Genomic DNA, 23967 nt, shown 5'->3' on the forward strand with positions numbered 1-23967 from the left:
AGTGTATATATGTCCATAACACTCTCTCACTTTGTCCCAGCTTACCCTTCCCCCTCTCCATGTCCTCAAGTCCATTCTCTAGTAGGTCTGCGTCTTTATTCCCATCCTGCCCCTAGGTTCTTCATGATCTTTTTTTTTTGTTTTTAGATTCCATATATATGTGTTAGCATACGGTATTTGTTTTTCTCTTTCTGACTTCACTCTGTGTGACAGGCTCTAGGTCCATCCACCTTACTACAAATAACTCAATTTCATTCCTTTTTAATGCCTGAGTAATATTCCATTGTATATATGTGCCACATCTTCTTTATCCATTCATCTGATAATGGACACTTAGGTTGCTTCCATGTCCTGGCTATTGTAAATAGAGCTGCAATGAACATTTTGGTACATGACTCTTTTTGAATTATGGTTTTCTCAGGGTATATGAGCAGTAGTGGGATTGCTGGGTCATATGGTAGTTCTATTTTTAGTTTTTTAAGGAACCTCCATACTGTTCTCCATAGTGGCTGTATCAATTTACATTCCCACCAACAGTGCAAGAGGGTTCTCTTTTCTCCACACCCTCTCCAGCATTTATTGTTTATAGATTTTTTGATGATGACCATTCTGACTGGTGTGAGGTGATATCTCATTGTAGTTTTGATTTGCATTTCTCTAATGATTAATGATGTGGAGCATCCTTTCATGTGTTTGTTGGCAATCTGTATATCTTCTTTGGAGAAATGTCTATTTAGGTCTTCTGCCCATTTTTAGATTGGGTTGTTTATTTTTGGTACATAGTTTTAAATGCCTAATAAAAGGAAACATTAAATAGGACTTCAGCAGGAGGGGCTGGGCAGGCATTAAAAATGTTGTAATCTTTAATGACTTGAAATAATGTCTACAGTATAGTCAGTGAAAAAGGGGATAAAGCAGTATTTATAGCATGATCTCATTTATGTAAAAATCAATATTTTTATACATTTTTAAATGACTGAAGGTATAATACATGCTCTCTTAACCAAGTCTGTGGGCACTGGTAGCTGATTGGTTAATTGAAAAATTTGGTTAAGGAGGAGAATCTTTATAAATGAAATGTTTTTTAAAACTACAACAAGTAAATAATCATTGGCCAAACTTTGACATAGGTATTAGTTCTACTTATGACTCTTTGAGTCCTCTGAAGTTGTCTGTTGTCTTTTTTTTTTTTTTTTTTTTTGGCAGCATTAAACATACCAACAATGTAACCACCAAAAAATGTAAAAATGTGAAATACTGGTTTCTTTAAAATGGATCAAGAATTTAGAGAAGCTAAATAATGAAGCAAGCTGAGTATAGACGCCTAGATTTTTATTTCTTTCCAATGTTTATAATTCTCATGTACACATAATTTGAGTAATATTTTTAGTATCTTATCTTTATAGAGTCTTTCCAAAGCATTCAACTTACTTTTCTTAGAAATTACTCTCTTCATACTCATTGTTTTTATCAATATACATAACATTTAAATAATCATACCATTTGAATAACCACTGCACCTGGCATAACATGTTGGAATAAACACACCTGACTCTTGCTAAGCACAGTCCGCTGATGCTGAGAACAGTGCATAGGCCGCCCTCCTGGACCATTCAGCCTGCTATGGACATCAGCCAGCACATTCTACCGAGGACTAGAGGTGTCAGTTAATCTGGCAAGATGGTTAAGTGGAAGTTAGCTACCACTCTTGTTACATCAAAATGATAATTATCGTTATCTCTGGGACATGGCATTAGGGTAATTTAATTTTTTCTTTGCTTATCTGTATGTTTAAAATATTCCTGTATTGTTCTTTTTTTTTTTTGAAGTAAGCTCTATAGTTTTTTAACATGAAAAAATATAGTTAAGTTAAAAAGCAAATATCCAGGTACGTATAATAAGATGACAGCAACTAAACCCGAGTGATAATAGGCCAATAGGGTAGAAGAGAATTTCCCCAAAACAAATTCTATTATTTATAAGAATTTAATAAGAGCTAAGGCTACACCTCAAAATGAATAAGAAAGGAAAGAATTCATTTAATAAACAGTGTTTAGGACAATTGGCTTTCAGTTTGAAAACAAATCTAAGTCAAATCCAAATGGAATAAGGAATTTTTTTTTTTAATTGGACAGAGGAAAGAGTGGGAAGGACTTAATAAATGTAGAAGAATTGAGGTGGGAGAGGGGGAAACATCAAGCTGGTGGAAGTTGGTGAGGTCCACGTCTCATACTCTGGAAACTGTTATGAGTGAGGCCCGTTTCGTGCGCGTTCACTGTGTCTACAGCAGTGTGCTAAGCATGTCCACGTCCGATCAACAATCATTTCCTGAGACCTGCTCTGGTCAGTAGGATTTATATTCTGGGGACTCTGGTAACTTCACTCCCTGATCTGAAGTAGCTCACAGCCTAATGAGGGAGACAGACAGCAGTGAAGGTGCTTCAGGAGCACATAGGGAGGTGCTGGGTTATTAGGAGAAGCTGTCTGAGCTGTGTCCTGAAGGATGAGCGGGAATGAGCCAGATGATGAGAGGGCAGGAGGGAGGAAGGGAGAAGATTCTTCCCAGAGGAATAGCGCAGGCCATCATATAGCGACACGAGGACACCTCAGTCGTTTAGAAAATCCAGAGCCAAGAATGCGTGGATGGGCAGCAAGAGGTGACCCCGGAGAGGATATGGGAGTTTTGCATGTTCATTCAGACCTAGAGCCTGTGGGAGACTTGGGACAGAGGGGGAAGGGGGAAGGGGAAGATCCCAGTGGGAAATTTACAGACCTGGTGACTAATTAGATCTGGGGGGAAGGGAAAAGGAATCGTGGAGGTGTACGCTCAGTGTGGGGTATGCCATTTCATTTAAAGATAGGGACTTGCTCCAGATGGCCAAGTTCTTCCAGGCTCTGAGTCTCTAATTCACTGAATACTGGAAATGTTTACCTTTTCTTCTCAGTGCCGTCTGATGCAAAATCTCTGTAACGATAAGAAGGAGCCATTTGGAGAAGAGTTTGAGGGCCTGAAAATATTTCTCTCTGCCAACAAAATTTTTTTCCACTCCCTCATGAAGGAAATCTACCTAATTTCTGGTTTTCATTTAAGAGACCCCAACCTAACAATGGCTTGTACAGCTAAAGTAACTGCAGACAAACTCTTTCTCAATGGCTCTAACTCTGCTCTTCTGCATTGTCACCTTAACAATCTGTGTGTTTCTCTGCTAACAAGAAATACATACAATGTATTTTTAGCATATATATTTACATATTTATGCTCCACTTTTTTCCAAAAAGGCTTATGTACAGTAAGATTATTAAAATAAAAGTAGAAAAGCAAAGACATAAACAGGAAGAAACAAATATGCTAGACTCTAGGACTAATATAGTTACAGAACAATGAAGCATTAAATACTTTGAGTGTCCTAGCAACCTAAAGAGAAAGAACACTAAGATTTATATAGAATGTTATCCTTTGATGGAAGAAGGTATATGCATTCTTCAAGTTACTGTGAAAACAAAAATAATCTGCGTATGGCTCTCAAACGGGGCTTGGGGAGCTGAGTTGGTAAAGTCCAAGCATATAACTTCCTGATTCTTTAACTGAATTTGTTACCTCATCCTTATGTAGATCCACTTCTGTTAGGACTTAAAGGACATGTTCGTAAATATAAATAAAACAGAAAAGTAGTCTTTATTCCAAAGACATTTATGAAGTCTTATATTCACTAAGGATACAGAAATGAGAGACCTAGTCTTTGCCTTCCAAAACCTCATGGTCTGTTTAGGAAGGCAAAGGGGTAAGCAGATGATTGCATTCTAGTGTACCAGCTGCTCTGAGCGGTAACTCAGGAGTAACACAGAGACTGCCTGAAGTGGGGAGGGGCAGGGACACAGGGCTGTGGCAAAGAAGCCTTTTGGGAAAGGGAGGTAGTGTTCCCAGCGGAGGGAACAGCATGTGTGGGGAAATGATGTGTCTGTGACTCTAGGGTGTGGGGACAGGAAACTGGAGAAGTCAGCGGGTATCAGACACTCTTGAAGTGTCTTTGGGCCATACTGAGGGACTTGATTTCATGCTGAAGAAAATGGGGACTCACTGCAGGACTTTTAGCAAGGGAGTGCTTTATGACATTTGCATTTTAGGAGGAAAAAATCACTGTGACAGCAGTAGGGGAAACTTAACCTGATAAAGCGTGTTTACCAAACACTCACAGCTAACATCGTACTCAATAGTGAAAGACTGAAAGCTTTTCCCCCAAGATCAATAACAAGACAAGCATGCCTCTCTTGCCATGGCTATTCAGTATTGTACTGAGAGTTCTAGCCAGGGTAATTAGGTAAGAAAAAGAAATGAAAGACATCCAAATCAGAAAGGAATAAAATCTCTCTCCTCAGATGACATTACCTTATAGGTAGAAAATCATAAACAATTCATACAGACACACACAAGTAGACTTAATAAACGATTTAAGCATTGTTGTGGGATACAAGATCCACACGCAAAAATCAGTTTTATTTCTATGCACTAGCAATGAACAATCCAAAAATGAAATGAAGAAAACAATTCCATTCACAAGGGCATCAAAAAGAATAAAGTACCAAGAAATAAATTTAACCGAGGAGGAACAAGACCTTTACATTGAAAGCTACAAAATACCATTGAAAGAAATGAGCAAAGATGTAAGTAAATGAGAAGACACACATTCATGGATTGGAAGAGCAAATATTGTTAGAATGGTAATACTACCCAAAGTGATCTACAGATTCAGTGCAATCACTTTCAAAATCCTAATCGTCTTTTTTTTTTGTAGAAATGGAAATGGTGATTCAAAAATTCATATGGAATTGCAAGGAAGCCCATATAGCCAAAACAATTGTGAAAAAGAAGAAAAAATTGGAGAGCTACCATTTCCTGAACTCAAAACTTACTAAAAAGTTATGGCAATCAAAACAATGGGGTAATGACCTACAGGTAGATAAAGAAATCAATATTAGAATAGAAAGAATTAAAAGGACAGAAATAAAAGTGCGTGTCTGTTGTCAACAGATTTTTCAACAAGATTGCCAAGACTATTCAACGAGGAAAGAATAGTCTTTTCAATAAATGATGCTTGTACAATTTGATATCTACATGCAAAAAAAGAGGTTGGACCCCTACCTCACATCATATACAAAAATTAACTAAAAATGGATCAAAGAGCTAAATACAAGAGCTAAAACTATAAACCTCTTAGAAGAAAACATAGAGGTGAATCTTCATGACCTTGGATTTGGCAATAGCTTCACGGGTATGACACCAATACACAAGCAACAAAAGAAAATTGGACTTCATCAAAATTAAAAAATTTTTGCTTCAAAGGATACTATTTTTTAAAGTATGAGAAGGCAACCCACAGAATGGGAGAAAATATTTGTGAATCATATATCTGATAAGGGTCTAGTATCCAGAATATATAAAGAACTCTAACACTCAACAGCAAAGATAAACAACCCAAAGCCCTTGAACTCTCCTATATAGAGCCCTCCATACTGCCATGATGTGTTTGCTGGGCTGCCACACTTGCTCTCCTGTCTTTTAGGTCATATCTCTCATTTTTCTTCAGCGTAAGCCTGGTTCTGGGAGCTGATCCTGTTTATCCAAATTACAAAGGACAAGACTCTTAGGAGCTAAGCAGACCTGAGCAGGTATACTGGTGGAATAGTCATTAATTGAAGGACCAAGCCCAAGTCTTGCTAATTAATTTCAACCCAAGGGAGGTTCCAGTAGAGGAGGCCAACTCCAGATGTGAGTAAACAAAAAAATCCCAAAACAACACTTGCCAAAATAAGACAGAAGTTTACATCTTTCACACATTGCCCAAAGGCAATGCATTATAGTGATTAATTAGGAACATGAGCTCCAATTCAAGCCCACTTGTGTCCCTTATGAACTATATGACCTTGGGCTTCAGACTCTCTAGGCCTTTGTTTTCCCACCTACGTGTAATATAGTATAATTATACATAATTATACTACATAATTATTATTATTAATAATATAATAGTGCCCAACTTCCCCACAAGCATCTGAGTTCAAGGCACGCTCTGTGTGAATTGACAGCAGGCTGTTTCAGTTCAGGGAAGTTATAATATAATAGTGCCCAACTTAAGAATGTTTTTGTGATGATTAACTACATTATTACACATAAAATGCATAGGGCAGTGGCTGGCACATAGTAAATGCTCAATCAATATTATCTCCTATTATCGTTGGTGTTTTTTGCCTTCGTCTTGGATAGTTTAATGTTTTTACCACTGACGTGGATGAAGAATGGAAGGAGTGGCCAAGACTACAGGTTGTCTCCCAATATCTTTTTACTTAATCTTTGATGACAGCAGTCACCTGGTTTTTAAATGGATATGTAGCCATCCTGAACAAAGACTGCATTTCCCAGCTCCCCCTTACAGCTAAATTGTGACCATGTGACTCAGTTCTGGCCAGTGGCACGTAAGTGGAAATGACATGTAACTATCAGGAAATGTCTTTAAAGGGAAGGGCCATTACTCCTTCCTCAATTTCCTTTTCCCTGCCAGCTGGAATTCAGATGTGGTGGCTAGAGGTTCAGCAGCCATTCTGGACAACAAGGTGACCTTGACACTGGAAGACATGCATGATGGAACAACAAGACAGAAGGTGCCTGCATCCCTGACACTTTGGCATATCATGTCAACTTGGCTAACAACTTCCAGACTTTTGAATTAATTTCTGTCTTACGTTAGCAGCTATTATTTGGGGTTTTTTTTTTTCATTACAGCTGAACACAATCCTAACTAATACCAAAGATACATCATATTTTAAGGTGACTTAGAGCTAAAAATGCTAGATATATAGTCCATTGGGTAATAATCCGAGCTCAGGAGCAATGGACTAAATCTGATAGCATGGAGGATGGAGGTTAGCAGTGATAATGTAAAGTGCTTCCTTGGGTCCATAAAAGCAGGCTTGCAATGGCTAAATGAGGTTGATATGGCCTGGGGGGGTCTTCTGAATGGATGCCTTATAAAGGAGATGGTGGGGTGCCTGTCACAAGGTAAATACTCAGTGATGTGTGCCCCCCTTGGCCCTACCCCTTCCCCACAGGCATCTGAGTTCAAGGCGTGCTCTGTATGAATTGACAGCGGGCTGTTTCCGTTCAGGGGATTTTAGGCTCTGTTAATAATAGTATGGTGTACAGCAGGAGGAAGGAGATGACTCTGCATTACTTTTTATAGGTCAGGCCGCACCTGGAATATAAACAAATGGGAGTGTTTTCAGAGACAAGCCTGGAAAAGACATCACTTGGAAAAGAGACATCTTGAGATGGGGAAAAGGAAAAGAAATGATCACAGTGTGCAAATATCTGAAGGGATGTTACAGAAAAAGAAAAGAGTTTCTATAATCCTGTCCTAAGCCCCTAAAGGGTTCTAATGGTTAGAAAGACAGATTTCATCAGTCAGTTAGCATATTAGTCACCTGATATTACTCTCAGGCTGTGGCAGTGACTGCTAATCGCCCTCCCCAAAATCTGTCCCAGCCTTCTTCCTCGTGGATATAACCCAGATATTGTTCCGGTCACCAGCTAAAATACCCACCGTCCCATACTTCCTTGAAGTTTGAGGTGGCCATGTGACAGAGTCGTGGCCAAGAAGGCCACGGCTTCTCTCACTTGAGTTGTCTTCTGGGCTTCCTGTTACATGAGAAGAATTAAGCCCTGCCTTGTTTAAGGCACTGGATCAGGTTTCTCATCAATGCAGCCGAGATGCCATCCTAATCCAGGCACCCTGCTCCATTCTAGGAGGGGAAAGCCTTTCTGGTGAAAAGAACAAAACTGGCTTTTCCTGCTTATCAGACAGGATGTGAGGTAGAAAGTGCTAAAAACTGGAACAGTCCCAAGATGGGCTGAGCTCCAGGGAGGCAGTGATCCTCTTGACCCACAGAGGAATAGAATGCATGCAGAGCTGTAGGGCACTTCTGCAGCTGCGATGTTATAAAGCAGTATTGAGTGTGGACTGAAAGGTCGGAGTTAATGACCTTTAAAGTCCTTTCTAGAACAAAAACTTTTCTGATGGTCAGAAAGTTAAAAATAGGTGAACTCTGGCATAGTAAGTTTTGGTCACTGAACAGATGGTGTTTTTCAGCTGTAGCCTGAAAAACTACAGTGGGATATGCAATTTTCATTATAGTTTCTAAAAAAGCGCTCTCCCTCAAATCCCCCGGGGTAACCATATCATGGTGATTTAAAATTTCTAATGGAATTTTAGTTTATGTTTTATTTATAGTAATGTAATTTATCCCACTGTTTAGTACCAGGATTTTTATTTATCTTGGACTTACAAAGTTAACATGGCAGTGAAACATACTCAGCAGCATTTTGATTTTCAGATACACATGGATTTATTATTTTTGTCTGTGTTTTTAAAGCCATGGATTTATTATTTTTGTCTGTGTTTGAAAGAATGAATCTTGGTAACAAGATTCCTTCCTAACTATATCATTGGAATGTTTATATCCTATAAAATAACCATTAGGGATCAATTTAGAGGCAGGATTTCTGTAAACATGGCAGTGTTCTTTATGCGAAAGGGGGGGCTTTTTCCCCTATCATGGTGGAAGCCAGGTTCTTTGATGGGGGTGAACATAAGAAAGGATAGGCTAAGTCTTTACTGGATTCTATGATTGATCCCTTGATGGGGATCTCAAGCCTGAGAGAGGAAGATGAGCTGCATGACTTTGTGAAGGTGCCCAGTGGTGACTGGCTGGCAGGCTGTAAGGGCCCAGTAGGTGTTTGACGAATGAATGAACAAATGAGTCCCCTTCCAGCCTGTCTCTGAGTTGCGGCTGTGAGATGATATTGTACAGTCTATGTAGGTGCAGATCAGTGTTTCTCAAAGCGCTTCACAGTGGGAGGTTGGAGGGAGAAGAAGATGGTGCCTAAGATGAAAATTACCCCAGGCTCCACTCCAGACCTACTGAATCGGAATCTCCACAGCTGCAGCTCAGGAATCTGCATTTTAGCATCCCCCCCCCCCCCCGCCACCGCCGCCCCCGAGTGATTCTCCTGTATGATACACTTTGAGAACTGCAGGTGTGCATACTGGCTGTTCCAGCTGAAGCTCCCACAGAGGGATAGGATCTTAGGAGGCAGCAAGAATTCCACCTGGAGCAGAATTTGGGTGATCAGCCTCAAGAAGGCAGCCATAGCAAACGCGCTAGTCTCTGACGACACCTGCTGGTTGAGAGTAACAATTAGCAAAGGCTCAACCCCTCAAACTATTGATACACCGGTGTTTTCTCTTAAGGGGCCCAGATACTGAAGGTGCTGCATTTTAGTGTCTGAATTCTAACAGCGATGTTTAATATACCCAAAGCCCCAGGTATCTGGGGGATATGCTTTTATATTTGTATCTTCTTTTCACTAGCTTCAAGTAGAATCAATATATATTTGAATATTATCCTTCAATTATCTTACATGTTTCTTAGAACAAATATTCTTATTTCACATTTACTTGAAACATTACCAACTCTTGGATTTCCTCTGAAGGGATTTACTGAACTCTTCGGCTGGGGAACTTATTCTTTGTGGTTGTTTTAGAGGAAAAGTGAGAAGCCAGCTTTTATCTCTCATTGATGACTCCAGGCAAGATAAAAAAAAAAAATTGTTTCATGATATCTTGGTTCCTTCTTTTTACTGAGCGCCTACTTATGCCAGCCACCCTCTCAGAGAACTCGGGGCTCAGGGATGGAGAGGGCGCAGGCGTGGTCCCTACAGTGGAAGTGTGTGTGATGCGGAGAAGCAGCGAGAGGAAGGGGTGGAGTCAAGGACGAAGGTGAGATGTGGGAAAGATTCGTTCTTCCAGATCCTACATGGACATTACCAGGTCCCAAGCTCCCAGAAGAGAGACTGGTATGTGCTGAAACACAGAGGTGTGAAATGGCATTCGGGGTGAATGTCACAGGAAAGGGGTAACCTCCAAATAATTTGCCCTTATAAAGTGTGAGGCTGGAAGTCAGTGATGGGTGATGGGGCCAAGGAGTCAGGCCAAACCTCCCCCACTTGCCAAGGTTAGATTTCATCCTGTAGGTTGTGACTAACCACTGAAGAGCTTAATTTTAAGATGCGCTTTTTTATCAGATTGTTTATTCCATTGGAATAGCAATACACAAAGCAGAGCACCTCCTTTTTATCTGATGGTCGACAAATTTAACTGAGTCCAAATTCCTGATTAAAGTTCCCTGGTGGTCCAGTGGTTAAGACTCCGTGCTCCCAGTGCAGGGGGCCTGGGTTCAATCCCTGGTCAGGGAACTAGATCCCACATGCCACAACTAAGACCCAGTGTGGCCAAATAAATAATTTTTTTAAAAAAATTGTATCTAATAGTTGAGAATTTCATACATATTCAACACACAAAAAAGCCCCAGTCCATTTGAAAAGACTTTTAGCATTCTGGTAAATAGATTTGGCTTGTGTGCTATAACAGAGGTTTGGTGGGGGGGTGTTGGTTTGTTTGTTTCTTTGTTTGTTTAGTGTAGCTATTAGTCAGAGCAGGTTCTCCATGCCTTTTATTTTGGAGCTTCTGCACTGCCTCCTCTTCCTGTGCTAACAGGGCCTCATATGCAGCAGTGCCCATCACACAGACCCCCAGGAAACTCCCACAGGTGTCCTTAACAGGGCCAAAAGCTGAGCTCTGGTTTATATTCAGAGCCTGAGGCATGAAATAAACCAATTCATTATTTTGTGCACAATTTTTCACCTTGAACCTATAATAAGTGATAATGGATATATTTGCATGTTGCTTTTGACAACAGGAGGAGGTGCTTACCTTGGGGCCATGCTACACAATCAAGAAAGATGGACAAACACAATCTCTTTGTTTCTTCCGCCTCCCTTCTGCTTGGTCTTCAGCCACGCCATGCATAGCCTTACCCGCTTGGCATAGTCTAGAGGAAAAAAGCATGGAATTTGAAATCCAAAGGACTTGAATTTGAATCTCGTCCTTCCCTGCCTCACCTCCCACCCCATTATGTTGGCAAGTCACTTAACTTTTCCTCTTTCTCTACCTGGCAAAGGGAGTTAATAATACCTTCTCTTGAGGATTGAATGAGAAAAAATATGTATAGAATACCTGAGAGCAGTGCCCAACACACAGCAGGACCTTAGTAAATGTTAGCTTTCCCCCCTTTTTTTTCTATCCTTCCCTTGATACCAGCGAGTCATCAAAAGACCAGGAAGCACACGGCCTTCAGACTGCAACAGTGGTAAGTGGCCATTAGTTCCTGCTGTTCTGTGCTGTTCTATGGAGTCTACCTCTGAAACGGGTTAATTAAATTAGAGACCTTTTCTTAGCTTACAGATTTCCTGTCCCAATCTCTCTGTCTAGAGGTTAGGACTCGGCGCGTTCACTGCCATTGCCCGGGTTCAGGGAACTGAGATCCCGCAAGCTGCGCGGGGTGGCCAAAATTAAACACAAAAACAAAACAAAAAGATTTTGAGCTCCTTCAAGTATGGAGTCGGACGGTCATTAACCAGCCACCCACCCTCCTTGCAGTTCCAAGAGGGATCCAGTTCTGTCAATATTTGCTCACCACCGGACATGGACCACAACCGTGATGTGATGCCCGAAGACAGGCTCTCCTGACCTGTGGGCAGGGCTGCCCCCATCTGCACAGATAAGCAGACTGGTGCCTGACTGGCCCGACCCCAAATCAGGAGAGGGTCTCTTAGCCACTCATGCTGAAGTATGACTTTCCTATTGGTAGATATTACCTAACAGACCAAGGTTTCTTACTCATCGGCCAAGTCAACAGCCTAAAGAACATTACCCTCAAAGATCTGGTCCAAAGGTAATCTTTGACTTAAAGGGACAGTATTTCAGGGACAGTTCCCATCACGCATATTCTGTTCTGTTGTACTCATCTACTCTTAATATCCTGGAAATGCCGAGAAATTGGCAAATTGTGACTAAACACAGTATGGCAGTGAACATGACAGTCAAAACAGAGCCAAATGACACAAGATTGAAAAGCCGCCAAAGAAAAAGACTCACAAGCTGAAGAACCCTTGTGTTAGCATAGAAACTTTTGGTGAGAAACATGCTAGTTTGCACAGCTTTTGTACTTGGAGTAGCGCTGGTATAAATGCCTGCCCAAGGGTGGCTGCAAGACAAAGCTGGTGACTGATGTGGGGAGATAATGATGATGCTGAAACATTACCCTGCTTTATTTGTACTTGAAGGAGTTTTTAAATCTGATTTTTAAAAAAATTTTATTGAAGCATAGTTGATTTATAATGTGTTAATTTCTGCTGTACAGCAAAGCGACTCAGTTATACATATATATGTCCTTCTTCATATTCTTTTCCATTATGGTTTATCACAGGATATTGAATATAGTTCCCTGTGCTATACAGTAGGGCCTTGTTGTTTATCCATCCTATACATAATAGTTTGCGTCTGTTAATCCCAACTCCCAGTTCTTCCCTTCCCCATCTCCTCTTCCCCTTGGCAACCACAAGTCTATTTTCTATGTCTGCGAGTCTGTTTCTGCTTCGTAGATATGTTCATTTGTGTCGTATTTTAGATTCCAGTTATAAGTAATATCATATGGTATTTGACTTTCTCTTTCTGACTTACTTCATTTAATATGATGATCTCTAGGTTCATCTATGTTGCTGCAAATGGCATTATTTAATTCTTTTTTATGGCTGAGTAGTATTCCATTGTATATATGTACCTCATCTTCTTTATCCATTCCTCTGTCGATGGACATTTAGGTTGTTTCCATGACTTGGCTATTGTAAATAGTGCTGCTCTGAATATAGGGGTGTGTGTATCTTTTTGAATTATAGTTTTGTCTGGGTATATGGCCAGGAGTGGAATTGCTGAATTATATGGCAACTCTATTTTTAGTTTTTTGAGGAACCTCTACACTGTTTTCCATAGTGGCTACACGAACTTACATTCCCACCAACAGAGTAAGAGGATTCTCTTTTCTCCACACCCTTTCCACCATTTATTATTTGTAGACTTTTTAATGATGGCCATTCTGATCGGTGTGAAGTGGTACCTCATTGTAGTTTTGATTTGCATTTCTCTAATTATTAGTGATGTTGAGCATCTTTTCATGTGCCTGTTGGCCATCTGTATGTCTTCTTTGAAGAAATGTCTGTTTAAGTCTTTTGTCCATTTTTCTATTGGGTTGTACTTGAAGGATTTTAAAGTATGTTCAAAGTAACTTTTATTTTGCTTTTAATAAGCTCAAAGAGTAGGAAAGAAAATTGTACCTGCATTGTAGTTTTACAAAGAGAGTATCAGAAAATACACAAGTCAGGAGAAAAAGCCTTTGGACAGGTGATCTGTCCCAATCTGGGATTTAGAAGGCTTGAACATCCTATACTCCAGGAAGCTTCCTGATTGCTCTGGATCTCCTAATTTGCAGGTACAGCCAACGCTAATTATTAGTAGAAGTTAATTTAGTAATTCCTATCTTCTAACTGGTTCAGAATCCTCTTAGAAGGCATCGTGTTCCCATGCTGGCTGCCCTGATGGTTAGAGAGCAGGGTCTGCTGTCTTGCCCCTTCCACACGCTCCCTGCTCTGTCTTCTGGAACAGCTGGTGCCTGTGTTATTTGACAGCCTTTCTATCATTTTATCAGAGGTCTCTTTTGTCTGCCATTATTTAGGACAAATGCTGCCTTCGCCAGAGCCCTTCCCATCCAGGATCCCCTGATCCTGGTGGAATATGCCCTGTTGCCTGCAGTACCTCCAACATTTCGGCAAGATGAGAGGGGAGAGACTAAATGTCCTATTTTACTCTTTGTTAGATTCCTAGGAAGAGGGAGGAAGTTAAAGCACTTGGTTAAATAAAAGTCATGGTTTTCTGTAACTTTTATTGTTTAAGAAATGTTGGCCTCCTATTGGGATTCAAAAATTAAAGTTATCACAACATTCTTTAATTTGTCCTGGAGACATGTGTGCATGGTGGGGTATGAGAGAGAGAATTAGAAAGACTCTTTCCTTCCCCTGGAGAGCACGTATTCCTTTTTTAGACATCTCTTTCTTTTCTTCCAAAGTAAGGAAGTCTGCAAAGTGCCAGAATGTTGAGTTGATTATAGTCAGTGCAATGCTTGTTTGAGTAGGATGGTCTAGATTGATCTGCTGTTGTACTGCTTCAGTATCCTACTGAGAAAAGAATTGCAAGAGCCCATTCAGAAAGACACAGATATATAGCATAATTTTGGTAAATAAAAAATGTTCAGCAAATGTGGAATAAACTAATAAATATCTAGAGTTCCAAAGATTTAACCACATCTTATATTTTTAAAAGGCAGTTGTTAATTCTTTCCAAAATCATTTTACTCTATTTTTCATTACAAAACAATACCTGTAAATGGTTCCTCTGGCTTTCAAATAGATGGTCTGATTAATAAAATGCATTAATATTTTATGACTCAGATGTGGTATGATGGTGTACACTGTTCCAGAAACAGCCACCACTTACTAAACACTAAGTGAAAGCTACTATGGGCTTTAGGTGCATTATCTCCTTAAATGCTTATAAGAATCATGAGACTAGAATGTTGTTTCCATTTTAAAGATGTGAATGCAATGACTCAGAGACTTAGGTAGCTTACTAGAGGTCAAAGAGCTTCTAGCAAGTTACTTAAGTAAGTAAGTGTTAGAGCTCTGGATTACAGGGATTTTCTAATAGCCCATGTTTAAAAAGAGAGCAGTGGTACTCATGATCAAGGCTTGTGTTAGGTTCACAATACTCCAGGAATCTCCTTTTAATTCCTTGGACACATAAGTACACTGTCATTATTTTCCAGCCTTTCAAGGGGCCTAAGTCTCCAATGACTTGTAATAAATATGGTGTTATGTGTGCTGAATGAAGTCTTTCACTAAGTGCCAGTTGAGAAAAGATATTGTTGTTGGGTTGGACACTCCTATCTGAATTACAACAATAAGGAAGTCCACCAGTGCCTGTTTTAACTCAAGGTCAGGTTAAATCTAGCTACTCAGGTGTTCAAACCAAGTAGTATGGGATATACTCTCAGAAAAAGACATTGGGGGTTGGCCCTAGTGTGCACAGAGAGGCCTCATGCTGGGAACTCCCGCCCTGACCTCTGATCTCCTGCTCCATCCTTCTCTATCAGCTCCTAGGAGACAGACCCCTGGCTAGGGCAACCCTACCTCAAAGCCTGGAGAAGTGATGTGGCCATTGGCTAAAGTGTAAAATTTGCATAATATTTTAAAAGCTCATTGGAAAATGATACCCTCTAAGTTACAGTTCTTTGGGGGCAAAGCCTGGTCTCAGTGTCCTATTCGCAGTCTGCTCAAAGGTAAACATTTTTTCTTCCAAATTCTTAGAGTGGCATCACCAACCTAAATGAAGAAGGAATTTTAACTAATTTGGCCTGCTATCCAGAGAGAAAGAAGTTTGTGGGTGGGATATCCAAGTCATCCAATTCAAAACTCTAGCGTCTTCTATAGCTCTTCCTCTCCCAGTCACCTCGCAGCCCCCAACAAGGAACAAAGCTAGATTTATCTCAGGCCCTGTGTGGGATATAGTAGGTACTTGATAAAAGTTTAGTTATTGAATGGACAAAGGAAAAGTGGGAAGGAGAAAAGGAAAGAAAAAGAGGGAGCGTACTGAGAACCTCAGTATTCAAAATATACCCTAATATTAACAGTGTGAGGAAACAGCTCTTTCAGAACTTATTTGGCAATGTGTATTAAAAATCTAAAGAATGTGCACATCCTTTAACCCAAAAATTAAGTGTTTAGAAATTAAGCATGTGTGAAAAGATTTTGCCGTAAACCAGAGTATTGTTCCTAGTTATAAGATATTGCAACCAACCTAAATATCCAAATATAGGGAATCAGGTCAACGAATTACGTTACACCTACACCTGTTCTTCCCCGGTCTTTCTCCTCTCAGAAAATAGCACCACTGTTAAACCAGTTGCTCAATCTGGAAACCTAGAATCATTTTAAAATTTCCCTCCTTCTCTTTCAACTTGTCATTCCGAGTCCTATCATTTTCTAAAATATACAGGGTATCGTCTTGTAGATATATTAACTTAAGCAGGTAATAGATGCCATCAAGCCTAAAAGCCAATATATAAGGAAGGTTGAATGCTTTCAAGGGTTTATTCACCACCGATAGAGGAAGATGTATCCTCTGCACATCCCTGGGAGATGACTAAGAAAAAGAAAGAACTATGAAAGGCATTGTTTAAGTAGCCAGGTAAGTGGGCGTTGATGACTCTGCAAATATCGTGGAAGATGAAATTAATCTGAGAGCCACGGACAAGGAAGAATTAGAAAATAGTGATATAGGATTTTACATATATACAGTACTATACTTTATGGATAATTTAAGAGGTTTTTCAAGGTTAATTTTGACGGGATGGGATCAGTACCACCTTAAGATCCTGAGCCTCAGGGTCCTCACCCTTGCCCTCTTCCCTCTGGACCCCTTCCACAGGGCAAGAAGTCAACCCAAAGCCCACTTCCTCCCCCTGAGACCACAAAGGACCCCAGAACTCCCTCCTCAAACAAGGCTTACATGGCTCTCTTCTCCAGGTACTTCCTCCTAAGGGTGGATCCTGGCTATGGCAGGTGGTGTGGTTGGAGCTTGGAGTAGTGGGTTCAGGTATCCACAAGCGAGTGTTAGGGCAAGCGGTGGGGAGAGAATGGGAGAAGGGTCTTCTTTTGTCCTCTTGTCTCAGCCCTGAAAATGTTAGCAGCCACCCTGGATGCAATATTTACCGCTGACTATTGGGACTAACCAACTCCCCACACCGTTATATCTCATATCCAACTATTACCTCTACACTACTCCAAGCCCCCAGCATCTCCGGTTTGGGTTCTTGCTGTACTCCCCTAACTAGTCTCCCATCTTCCACTGTTCCCCCCCAATCCATTCTTCAACACGGAACAGGCAGAGTGAGCTTTCTAAAATAGAAATCAGACCGTGTTGCTGCCACAGACTGAAGGTACAGTACCTACTCCCTGCCATGGCAGAGAAGCCCTCCAGCTGCATCTGTCCCAGCCTCATTAAGTGCGAGCCACAGTGAGCACCTTTCAGTTTCCAGTGCTTCCTAAGAATTTGTTTCCACCTCAGGGCCTTCAAATACACTGCTCTCTCTGCCTAGAACTTTCTTTCTCAGTTTTCACATGACAGATTTTTCGTCCTTCAAGTCCAAATTTTTTCCCTCCGGCAGACCTTCTGCAACCAACTTGGGTACCCCTATTTTTTTCTCCTAGTATCCATTTGTTTCCTTCATGGCATTTCATCACAAATCAGGCTTCTGTATTTCTTTTTCTTGTTTATTTGTTTAATGCCTGTTTCCCCCTCATCAGATTGTAAGCACCATGTTCATAATGTGTATATCAGAAGTTAGAACTGCATAGTACATCTATGCAATTAAGTAATCTATCAATATATAATGGAATACTATTTAGTCAACAAAAATAATGTTTTCTATGGATATTACTGGCATAGAAAATTGCACATGATAGAATTTTAAATGAAAAAAAGGTCATATAGTAATATAATCCCGTTTTTGTTTTTATAAATGTGAATGTATGCTAATATATGTTTACATATGTATTATATGTGTGTGTGTGTGTTTAAAAACTCTGCAAGGTGTAACAGTGGTTATCTGGGTTGGAAAATTGTGACTGTAGTTTATTTTCTTAATTTTGCTTAACTTTTAAAATACTAATTGTGTATTACCTTCATAAGAACATATTTTAATTTTTATAAATAAATAAATACCTCATATCTACCTGTAAAGAAACTCGCAGTAAACTGACATTTTACCTGGAAGCAGTCTAGATGTCCAGCATTAAGGGAATGTTGAAGCAGGGTATGGCACGTCCGTTCAACAAAATGCTAGGCAGCCATTAAAAATCATTGTGATGAATGTCACAGCATGGAAAATCCTAATTATATAATATATTATAATATTATAATATTAACTTAGAAATGAGTAGAAAATGGGATGAAATAATAGAAATAATTTTTGAATGATGTCATCGCTTTCAAGTGACAGAATTCTGATTTTTTGTTTGTTCGCCAAGTGTCCTGTAACGTCACTTTCTACAGTTAACTTTTTTATTTTCAAAGGAAGTATGTGCTTGAACAATTTATGTATGATCTCACCTTGTTACATGTTATTTTCTTTTGTAAGAATATTTGTGTGGGCTTCCCTGGTGGCGCAGTGGTTGAGAATCTGCCTGCCAATGCGGGGGACACGGGTTCGAGCCCTGGTCTGGGAAGATCCCGCATGCCGCGGAGCAACTGGGCCCGTGAGCCACAATAACTGAGCCTGTGCGTCTGGAGCCTGTTCTCCGCAACAAGAGAGGCCGCGATAGTGAGAGGCCCGCGCACCGCGATGAGGGGTGGCCCCCACTTGCCGCAACTAGAGAAAGCCCTCGCACAGAAACAAAGACCCAACACAGCCAAAAATAAATAAATAAATATTTAAAAAAAAAAAAGAATATTTGTGTAATTTAGTCTTTCTATACCAACTATGTAAAAAAACCAAAAAACAAAAAAAAGACTCAAATTTCCTCGGATATGTAATGCATCACTAATTCCACAAGGTGGCAATGTCATAGTTATTAAGCAGCTTTAGAGAATTTGCTGGGGTTACCTCATGCATTGCATTATTCCTAACATTATTTTTCCTCATGTTTGATCTTGATTTGCATTGACATTTGCATTCCTTTAAGGTCCCAGGATTGTAATATCTTTTATCTTTTTTATTTTTAAATTAGAAATTAAATAACTCCCTTGTCTGGGAAAAAATTCCTCTGCCTTCACTATTACTTTGCTTCCTAAATCTTTTCCATTTTTAAAAATAACAATCGAATAATATCAACTGCTATTTCCTGAAAGCCTTTTTATGAGTGAGTCATCGTGTTGGGTCTTTATATACATTTCCCCATTTACTCTTTTTTTTTTTTTTAGCATCTTTATTGCAGTATAATTGCTTTACAATGGTGTGTTAGTTTCTGCTTTATAACAAAGTGAATCAGTTATACATATACATATATCCCCATAACTCCTCTCTCTTGTGTCTCCCACCCATCCTCCCTATCCCACCCCTCTAGGTGGTCACAAAGCACCGAGCTGATCTCCCTGTGCTATGTGTCTGCTTCCCACTAGCTTTCTATTTTATATTTGGTAGTGTATATATGTCCATGCCACTCTCTCACTTCGTCCCAGCTTACCCTTCCCCCTCCCCATGTCCTCAAGCCCATTCTCTACATCTGCGTCTTTATTCCTGTCCTGCCCCTAGGTTCTTCAGAACCATTTTTTTTCCTTTAGATTCCATATATATGTGTTAGCATACGGTATTTGTTTTTCTCTTTCTGACTTACTTCACTCTGTATGACAGACTCTAGGTCCATCCACCTCACTACAAATAACTCAACTTCGTTTCTTTTTATGGCTGAGTAATATTCCATTGTATATATATGTCCCACATATTCTTTATCCATTCATCTGATGATGGACACTTAGGTTGCTTCCATGTCCTGGCTATTGTAAATAGAGCTGCAATGAACATTGTGTTACATGACTCTTTTTGAATTATGGTTTTCTCAGGGTATATGCCCAGTTGTGGGATTGCTGGGTCATATGGTAGTTCTATTTTTAGTTTTTTAAGGAACCTCCATACTGTTCTCCATAGTGGCTGCACCAGTTTAGATTCCCGCCAACAGTGCAAGATGGTTCCCTTTTCTCCACACCCTCTCCAACATTTATTGTTTATAGATTTTTTTTTTAATTATTTATTTATTTATTTATTTATTTATGACTGTGTTGGGTCTTCGTTTCTGTGCGAGGGCTTTCTCTAGTTGCGGCAAGCGGGGGCCACTCTTCATCACGGTGCGCGGGCCTCTCACTATCACGGCCTTTCTTGTTGTGGAGCACAGGCTCCAGACGCGCAGGCTCAGTAATTGTGGCTCACGGGGCCAGTTGCTCCGCAGCATGTGGGATCTTCCCGGATCAGGGCTCGAACCCGTGTCCCCTGCATTAGCAGGCAGATTCTCAACCACTGCGCCACCAGGGAAGCCCCTATAGATATTTTGATGATGGCCATTCTGACTGGTGTGAGGTGATACCTCATTGTAGTTTTGATTTGCATATCTCTAATGATTAGTGATGTTGAGCATTCTTTCATGTCTTTGTTGGCAATCTGTATATCTTCTTTGGAGAAATGTCTATTTAGGTCTTCTGCCCATTTTTGGACTGGGTTGTTTGTTTTTTTGATATTGAGCTGCATGAGCTGCTTGTGTATTTTGGAGATTAATCCTTTGTCAGTTGCTTCATTTGCGAATATTCTCTCCCATTCTAAGTGTTGTCTTTTCATCTTGTTTATGGTTTCCTTTGCTCTGCAAAATGTTTTAAGTTTCATTAGGTCCCATTTGTTTATTTTTGTTTTTATTTCCATTTCTCTAGGAGGTGGGTCAAAAAAGGATCTTGCTGTGATTTATGTCATGGGGTGTTCTACCTATGTTTTCCTCTAAGAGTTTTATAGTGTCTGGCCTTATATTTACGTCTTTAATCCATTTTCAATTTATTTTTGTGTATGGTGTTAGGGAGTGTTCTAATTTCATTCTTTTACATGTGGCTGTCCAGTTTTCCCAGCAACACTTATTGAAGAGACTGTCGTTCCTCCATTGTAAATTCTTGCCTCCTTTATCAAAAATAAGGTGACCATATGTCTGTGGGTTTATCTCTGGGTTTTCTATCCTGATTCACTGATCTATATTTCTGTTTTTGTGCCAGTGCCATACTGTCTTGATTACTGTAGCTTTATAGTATAGTCGGAAGTCTGGTAGCCCGATTCCTCCAGCTCCGTTTTTCTTTCTCAAGATTGCTTTTGCTATTCCAGGTCTTTTGTGTTTCCATACAAATTGTGAAATTTTTTGTTCTAGTTCTGTGAAAAATGCCATTGGTAGTTTGATAGGGATTGCACTGAATCTGTAGATTGCTTTGGGTAGTATAAGCATTTTCACAATGTTGATTCTTCCAATCCAAGAACATGGTATAAATCTCTTGTCTGTTTGTATCATCTTTAATTTCTTTCATCAGTGTCTTATAATTTTCTGCATATAGGTCTTTGTCTCCTTAGGTAAGTTTATTCCTAGGTATTTTATTCTTTTTGTTGCAATGGTAAATGGGAGTGTTTCCTTAATTTCTCTTTCAGATTTTTCATCATTAGTGTATAGGAATGCAAGAGATTTCTGTGCATTAATTTTGTATCCTGCTACTTTACCAAATTCATTGACTAACTCTAGTAGTTTCTGGTAGCAGCTTTAGGATTCTTTATGTATACTATCATGTCATCTGCAAACAGTGACAGCTTTACTTCTTTTCCAATTTGGATTCCTTTCTTATCTGATTACTGTGGCTAAAATTTCTAAAACTATGTTGAATAATAGTGGTGAGAGTGGACAACCTTGTCTTGTTCCTGATCTTAGTGTAAATGCTTTCAGTTTTTCACCATTGAGAACGACGTTGGCTGTGGGTTTGTCATATATGGCCTTTATTATGTTGAGGTAAGTTCCCTCTATGCCTACTTTCTGGAGGGTTTTTATCATAAATGCGTGTTGAATTGTGTAGAAAGCTTTTTCTGCATCTATTGAGATGATCATATGGCTTTTCTCCTTCAGTTTGTTAATATGGTGTATCACATTGATTGATTTGCATATATTGAAGAATCCTTGCATTCCTGGGATAAACCCCACTTGATCATGGTGTATGATCCTTTTAATGTGCTTTTGGATTCTGTTTGCTATTATATTGTTGAGGATTTTTGCATCTATATTCATCAGTGATATTGGCCTGTAGTTTTCTTTCTTTGTGACATCTTTGTCTGGTTTTGGTATCAGGGTAATGGTGGCCTTGTAGAATGAGTTGGGCAGTGTTCCTCCTTCTGCTATATTTTGGAAGAATTTGAGAAGGATAGGTGTTAGCTCTTCTCTAAATGTTTGATAGAATTTGCCTGTGAAGCCGTCTGGTCCTGGGCTTTTGTTTGTTGGAAGAGTTTTAATCACAGTCTCAATTTCAGTTCTTGTGATTGGTCTGTTTATATTTTCTATTTCTTCCTGGTTCAGTCTCGGAAGGTTGTGCTTTTCTAAGAATTTGTCCATTTCTTTCAGGTTGTCCATTTTATTGGCATAGAGTTGCTTGTAGTAATCTCTCATGATCCTTTGTATTTCTGCCGTGTCAGTTGTTACTTCTCCTTTTTCATTTCAAATTCTATTGATTTGAGTCTTCTCCCTCTTTTTCTTGATGAGTCTGGCTAATGGTTTGTCAATTTCCTTTATCTTCTCAAAGAATCAGCTTTTAGTTTTATTGGTCTTTGCTATTGTTTCCTTCATTTCTTTTTCCTTTATTTGTGATCTGATATTTATGATTTCTTTCCTTCTGCTAACTTTGGGACTTTTCTGTTTTTCCTTCTCTAATTGCTTTAGGTGTAAGGTTAGGTTGTTTATTTGAGATGTTTCTTGTTTCTTGAGGTAGGATTGTATTGCTATAAACTTCCCTCTTAGAACTGCTTTTGCTGCATCCCATAGGTTTTGGGTTGTCATGTTTTCATTGTCCTTTGTTTCTAGGTATTTTTTTCTTTCCTCTTTGATTTCTTCAGTGATCTCTTGGTTATTAAGTAGTGTAATGTTTAGCTTCCATGTGTTTGTATTTTTTACAGATTTTTTTCTGTAATTGATATCTAGTCTCATAGCGTTGTGGTCAGAAAAGATACTTGAAACAATTTCAATTTTCTTAAATTTACCAAGTCTTGATTTGTGACCCAAGATTGATCTATCCTGAAGAATGTTGCATGAGCACTTGAGATGGAAGTGTATTCTGTTGTTTTTGGATGGAATGTCCCAGAAATATCAATTAAGTCCATCTTGTTTAATGTATCATTTAAAACTTGTGTTTCCTTATTTATTTTCATTTTGGATGATCTGTCCATTGGTGAAAGTGGGGTGTTAAAGCCCCCTACTCTGATTGTGTTACTGTCGATTTCCCCTTTTATGGCTGTTAGCATTTGCCTTATCTATTGAGGTGCTCCTATGTTGGGTGCATAAATATTTACAATTGTGATATCTTCTTGGATTGATGCCTTGATCATTATGTAGTGTCCTTCTTTGTCTCTTGTAATTGTCTTTATTTTGAAGTCTATTTTGTCTGATATGAGAATTGCTACTCCAGTTTTCTTTTGGTTTCCATTTGCTTGGAATATCTTTTTCCGTCCCCTCACTTTCAGTCTGTATGTGTCCCTAGGTCTGAAGTGGGTCTCTTGTAGACAGCATATATACAGGTCTTGTTTTTGTATCCATTCAGCCTGTCCATGTCTTTTGGTGGGAGCATTTAATCCATTTACATTTAAGGTAGTTATCGATATGTATGTCCCTATTACCATTTTCTAAATTGTTTTGGGTTTTTTATTATAGGTCTTTTCCTTCTCCTGTGTTTCCTGCCTAGAGAAGTTCCTTTAGCATTTGTTGTAAAGCTGGTTTGGTGGTGATGAATTCTCTTTGCTTTTGCTTGTCTGTAAAGGTTTTAATTTCGAATCTGAATGAGATACTTGCTGGGTAGCGTAATCTTGGGTGTAGGTTTTTCCCTTTCATCACTTTAAATATGTCCTGCCACTCCCTTCTGGCTTGCAGAGTTTCTTCTGAAAGATCTGCTGTTAACCTTATGGGGATTCCCTTGTATGTTATTTGTTTTTTTTCCCTTGCTGCTTGTAATATTTTTCCTTTGTATTTAATTTTTCATAGTTTGATTAATATGTGTCTTGGTGTGTTTCTCCTTGGATTTATCCTGTATGGGACTCTGTGCTTCCTGGACTTGATTGGCTATTTCCTTTCCCATATTAGGGAAGTTTTCAACTATAATCTCTTCAAATATTTTCTCAGTCCCTTTCTTTTTCTCTTCTTCTTCT

The 23967-nt window shown here is 39.4% G+C and overlaps 1 protein-coding gene across 3 annotated transcripts in view; it reads left to right on the plus strand.

Annotated features, from left to right (window-relative positions):
- Positions 1-23967, plus strand: part of SLC44A1 (solute carrier family 44 member 1) — a 214471-nt gene that overhangs the window by 165891 nt on the left and 24613 nt on the right. The gene's annotated exons all lie outside the window — the stretch shown is intronic.

Source organism: Balaenoptera musculus, chromosome 6, assembly GCF_009873245.2.
Source record: "Balaenoptera musculus isolate JJ_BM4_2016_0621 chromosome 6, mBalMus1.pri.v3, whole genome shotgun sequence".
NCBI classification, from domain to species: Eukaryota; Metazoa; Chordata; class Mammalia; order Artiodactyla; family Balaenopteridae; genus Balaenoptera; species Balaenoptera musculus.